The sequence below is a fragment of the Chiloscyllium punctatum genome, chromosome 23 (genome assembly GCF_047496795.1).
Source record: "Chiloscyllium punctatum isolate Juve2018m chromosome 23, sChiPun1.3, whole genome shotgun sequence".
Classification (NCBI taxonomy): Eukaryota; Metazoa; Chordata; class Chondrichthyes; order Orectolobiformes; family Hemiscylliidae; genus Chiloscyllium; species Chiloscyllium punctatum.
The window spans coordinates 33,070,316-33,076,315 of NC_092761.1; positions in this window are offsets into that span (position 1 = coordinate 33,070,316).

Here is a 6,000-nt window from a genome sequence, read left to right on the forward strand (position 1 = left end):
TGTCAGAAGGTCAAAACTGAGGGAGTGCTGCACTGTCAGAAGGTCAGTACTGAGGGCGTGCTGCGCTGTCAGAGGGTCAGTACTGAGGGAGTGCTGCCCGGTCAGATGGTCAGTACTGAGGTAGTGCTGCACTCTCAGAGGGTCAGTACTGTGGGAGTGCTGCACTGTCAGAAGGTCTGCACTGAGGGAGTGCTGCTCTGTCACAGGGTCAGTCATGAGGGAGTGCTGCACTGTCAGAAGGTCAGTACTAAGGGCGTGCTGCGCTGTCAGAGGGTCAGTACTGAGGGAGCGTTCCACTATCAGAGGGTCAGTACTGAGGGTGCTCCGCAATGGCAGAGGGTCAGTACTGAGGGAATGTTGCAGTGTCAGAGGGTTCAGTACTGAGGGAGTGCTGCACTGTCAGTGGATCAGTATGCAAGGAGTGCAGCATTGTTTGAGGGTCTGAATGGAGGAAGCACTTCAATGTCAGATGTTCAGTACTGAGGGAGTGTTGTAATGTCAGAGAGTTAGTACTGAGGGAGTGGCATACTGTCAGAGGGGTCAGTACTGAGGAACTGCTGCACTGTCTGAGGGTCAGCACTGAGGGAGTGCTGCAATGTCAGAGGGTCAGCACAGAGGGAGTGCTGCAATGTCAGAGGGTCCATACTAATGGAGTGCTACACTGTCAGAGGGTCAATAAAGAGGGAGTGCTGCATTGTCAGAGGGTCAGTACTGAGGGAGTGTTGCACTGTGAGAGAGTCAGTACTGAGGGAATGCTACACTGTCAGAGGGTCAGTACTGAGGGATTGCTGCACTATCACAGAGTCAGTACTGAGGGGATCTGCACTGTCAGAGGGTTTATCAGTGAGGGAGTGTCACACTTTCAGAGTATCAGTTCTGAAGGGAGTGTTACACTGTCAGAGGGTTACTGCTGAGGGAGTGCTGCTCTATCAGAGGGTCTGTACTGAGTGATTCCTGCATTGCCAGAAAGTCAGTATAGAGGGAGAGATGCATTGTCAAAGGGTCGGGGTGTAGGAACGCTGAAATTCACATGACAATTAGTGAGAGAGAGATGAACTGTGAGAGGGTCAGTACAGAGAGAGTGTGCACTGTCAGAGGGTCAGTACTGAGGGAGTGCTGCACTGTCAGAAAGTCAGCACTGACAGAGTTCTGCACTGGCTGAGGATCAGTACGGAGGGAATGCTGAACTGTCAGGGGGTCAGGACTGAGGGAGTGCTGCACTGTCAGCGGGTCAGTTCTGAGGGAGTGCTGCACTGTTAGATTGTCAGTACTGAGGGAGGGCTGCATCTTCAGAGGGTCGGGACTGAGGGAGTGCCACACTGTCAGAGGGTCAGTGCTGAGGGATCACCTCACTGTTGGTCAGTCAGTTTTGAGGGTCTGTTACATTGCCAGAATATCTGTACTACACTGTCAGAGGGTCAGTACTGAGCGAGTTCTGCACTGTCGGAGGGTCAGTACTGAGGGTTTGCTACACTGCCAGAGGGTCAGGACTGAGGGAGTTCCACACTGTCAGAGGGTCAGTACTGAGGGCGTGCTGCACTGTCAGAGGGTTAGTACTGAGGGAGTGCTGCGCTGTGACAGGGTCAGTACTGTGGGAGTGCTGCACTGTCAGAAGGCCAGTACTGAGAGAGTGCTGCGCTGTCAGAGGGTCAGTACTGAGGGAGCGTTCCACTATCAGAGGATCAGTACTGAGGGTGCTCCGCAATGTCAGAGGGTCAGTACTGAGGGAATGCTGCATTGCCAGAGAGTAAGTATAGAGGGAGAGCAGCATTGTCAGAGGGTCGGGACTCAGGAAGCGCTGAAATTCACAGGTTAATTACTGAGAGGGAGCTGAACTATCAGAGTGTCAGTACTGAGGGAGTGACGCACTGTCAGAGGGTCAGTACTGAGGGAGTGCTGCACATTCTGATTGTCAGTACTGAGGGAGTGCTGCACTGTCAGAGGGTCAGTAACGTGGAAGTGCTGCACTGTCAGACTGTCAGTACTGCGGGATTGCCACACTGGCAGAGGGTCAGTAATTAGGGATTGCTACACTGCCAGAGGGTCAGGACTGAGGGAGTGCCACACTGTCAGATGGTCAGTACTGAGGGCGTGCTGTACTGTCAGAGGGTCACTACTGTGGGAGTGCTGCACTGTCAGAAGGTCTGCACTGAGGGAGTGCTGCTCTGTCAGAGGGTCAGTAATGAGGGTGCTCCGCAATGTCAGAGGGTCAGTACTGAGGGAGTGCTGCATTGCCAGAGAGTCAGTATAGGGGAAAGCAGCATTGTCAGAGAGTCAGGAGTGAGGGAGTGCCACACTGACAGAGGGTCAGTACTGAGGGAGTGCTACACTGCCAGAGGGTTAGTACTGAGGGAGTGCTACACTGCCGGAGGGTTAGGACTGAGGGAGTGCCACACTGTCAGAGGGTCAGGACTGAGGGAGTGCTGCACTATCTGAGGGTCAGTACCGAGCGAGTGCAGCGCTGTCAGAGGGTCAGTACTGAGGTAGTGCTGCACTGTCAGAGGATCAGTACTGAGGGAGTGCTGCACTGTCAGAGTGTCAGTACTGAGGGAGAGCTGCACTCTCAGAGTGTCAGTACTGAGGGTTTGCTGCCCTGTCAGAGGGTCAGTACTGAGGTAGTGCTGCACGGTCAGAGGGTCAGTACTGAGGGAGTTCTGCACTGTCAGACTGTCAGTACTGAGGGTGTGCTGCGCTGTCAGAAGGTCAGTACTGATGAAGGGCTGCACTGTCAGATGATCAGTGCTGAGGGATCACCTCACTGTTGGTCAGTCAATATAGAGGGTCTGTTGCATTGCCAGAATATCTGTACTTAGGAGCGCTACACTGTCAAAGGTTTAGTTCTGAGGGATTGCTGCACTTTCAGAGGTTCAGTACTGAGGGAGTTCTGCACTGTTGGTCAGTCAATACTGAGGCCCTGCTGCATTGCCAGAGCATCAGTACAGAGAGAGTGCTGTAGTGTCAGAGCGTCAGTACTGCGGGAGTGTTGTAATGTCAGAGTTTCATTACTGAGGGAGCGCTGCACTGTCAGAGTCAGTACTGAGGGAGTGCCACACTGTCAGAGGGTCAGGACTGAGGGAGTGCCACACAGTCAGAGGGTCAGTACTGAGGCAGTGCTGCACTGTCAGATGGTCAGTACTGAGGTCGTGCTGCGCTGTGAGAGGGTCAGGACTGTGGGAGTGCTGCACTGTCAGAAGGTCTGCACTGAGGGAGTGCTGCTCTGTCAGAGTGTCAGTCATGAAGGAGTGCTGCACTGTCAGAAGGTCAGTACTGAGGGCGTGCTGCGCTGTCAGAGGGTCAGTACTGAGGGAGCGTTCCACTATCAGAGAGTCAGTACTGAGGGTGCTCCGCAATGGCAGAGGGTCAGTACTGAGGGAATGCTGCAGTGTCAGTGGATCAGTATGCAAGGAGTGCAGCATTGTCTGAGGGTCTGAACGGAGGAAGCACTACAATGTCAGTTGGTCAGTACTGAGGGAGTGTTGTAATGTCAGAGAGTTAGTACTGGGGGAGTGGCACACTGTCAGAGGGGTCAGTACTGAGGAACTGCTGCACTGTCAGAGGGTCAGCACTGAGGGAGTGCTGCAATGTCAGAGGGTCAGCACAGAGGGAGTGCTGCAATGTCAGAGGGTCCATACTAATGGAGTGCCACTCTGTCAGAGGGTCAATAAAGAGGGATTGCTGCATTGTCAGAGGGTCAGTACTGAGGGAGTGTGGCACTGTGAGAGAGTCAGTACTGAGGGAATGCTACACTGTCAGAGGGTCAGTACTGAGGGATTGCTGCACTATCACAGAGTCAGTACTGAGGGGGTGCTGCACTGTCAGAGGGTTTATCACTGAGGGAGTGTCACACATTCAGAGTATCAGTTCTGAAGGGGGTGTTACACTGTCAGAGGGTTACTGCTGAGGGAGTGCTGCTCTATCAGATGGTCTGTACTGAGTGATTCCTGCATTGCCAGAAAGTCAGTATAGAGGGAGAGATGCATTGTCAAAGGGTCTGGATGTAGGAACGCTGAAATTCACATGACAATTAGTGAGAGAGAGATGAACTGTGAGAGGGTCAGTACAGAGAGAGTGTGCACTGTCAGAGGGTCAGTACTGAGGGAGTGCTGCACTGTCAGAAAGTCAGCACTGAGGGAGTTCTGCACTGGCTGAGGATCAGTATTGAAAAAATGCTGAACTGTCAGAGGGTCAGTGCTGAGGGAGTGCTGCACTGTCAGCGGGTCAGTACTGAGGGAGTGCTGCACTGTCAGATTGTCAGTACTGAGGGAGTGCTGCACTGTCAGAGGGTCAGTACTGAGGGAGTGCTGCACTGTCAGACTGTCAGTACTTAGGGAGTGCTGCGCTGTCAGAGGGTCAATAACGAGGGATTGCTGCATTGTCAGAGGGTCAGTACTGAGGGAGTGTTGCACTGTGAGAGAGTCAGTACTGAGGGAATGCTACACTGTCAGAGGGTCAGGACTGAGGGATTGCTGCACTACCACAGAGTCAGTACTGAGGGGGTGCTGCACTGTCAGAGGGTTTATCACTGAGGGAGTGTCACACTTTCAGAGTATCAGTTCTGAAGGGAGTGTTACACTGTCAGTGGGTTACTGCTGAGGGAGTGCTGCTCTATCAGAGGGTCTGTACTGAGTGATTCCTGCATTGCCAGAAAGTCAGTCTCGAGGGAGAGATGCATTGTCAAAGGGTCGGGATGTAGGACCGCTGAAATTCACATGACAATTAGTGAGAGAGAGATGAACTGTGAAAGGGTCAGTACAGAGAGAGTGTGCACTGTCAGAGGGTCAGTACTGAGGGAGTGCTGGACTGTCAGAAAGTCAGCACTGAGGGAGTTCTGCACTGGCTGAGGATCAGTATTGAGGAAATGCTAAACTGTCAGAGGGTCAGTACTGAGGGAGTGCTGCACTGTCAGATAGTCAGTACTGAGGGAGTACTGCACTGTCAGAGGGTCAGTACTGAGGGAGTGCTGCACTGTCAGACTGTCAGTACTTAGGGAGTGCTGCGCTGTCAGAGGGTCAGGACTGAGGGAGTGCCACACTGTCAGAGGGTCAGTGCTGAGGGATCACCTCACTGTTGGTCAGTCAGTATTGAGGGTCTGTTGCATTGCCAGAATATCTGTACTACACTGTCAGAGGGTCAGTACTGAGCGAGTTCTGCACTGTCGGAGGGTCAGTCCTGCGGGAGTGCCACACTGACAGAGGGTCAATACTGAGGGATTGCTGCACTGCCAGAGGGTCAGGACTGAGGGAGTGACACACTGTCAGAGGGTCAGTACTGAGAGAGTGCTGCGCCCTCAGAGGGTCATACTGAGGGAGCGTTCCACTATATCAGAGCATCAGTACTGAGGGTGCTCCGCAATGTCAGAGGGTCAGTACTCAGGGAATGCTGCATTGCCAGACAGTAAGTATAGAGGGAGAGCAGCATTGTCAGAGGGTCGGGACGCAGGAAGCGCTGAAATTCACAGGGTAATTGCTGAGAGGGAGCTGAAATATCGGATGGTCGGTACTGAGGGAGTGATGCACTGTCAGAGGTTCAGTACTAAGGGAGTGCTGCACTGTCAGATTGTCAGTACTGAGGGAGTACTGCACTGTCAGAGGGTCAGTACTGAGGGAGTGCTGCACTGTCAGACTGTCAGTATTGCGGGATTGCCACACTGGCAGAGGGTCAGTAATTAGGGATTGCTACACTGCCAGAGGGTCAGGACTGAGGGAGTGCCACACTGTCAGATGGTCAGTACTGAGGGCGTGCTGTACTGTCAGAGGGTCACTACTGTGGGAGTGCTGCACTGTCAGAAGGTCTGCACTGATTGAGTGCTGCTCTGTCAGAGGGTCAGTAATGAGGGTGCTCCGCAATGTCAGAGGGTCAGTACTGAGGTAATGCTGCATTGCCAGAGAGTCAGTATAGGGGGAGAGCAGCATTGTCAGAGAGTCAGGAGTGAGGGAGTGCCACGCTGACAGAGGGTCAGTACTGAGGGAGTGCTACACTACCAGAGGGTTCGGACTGAGG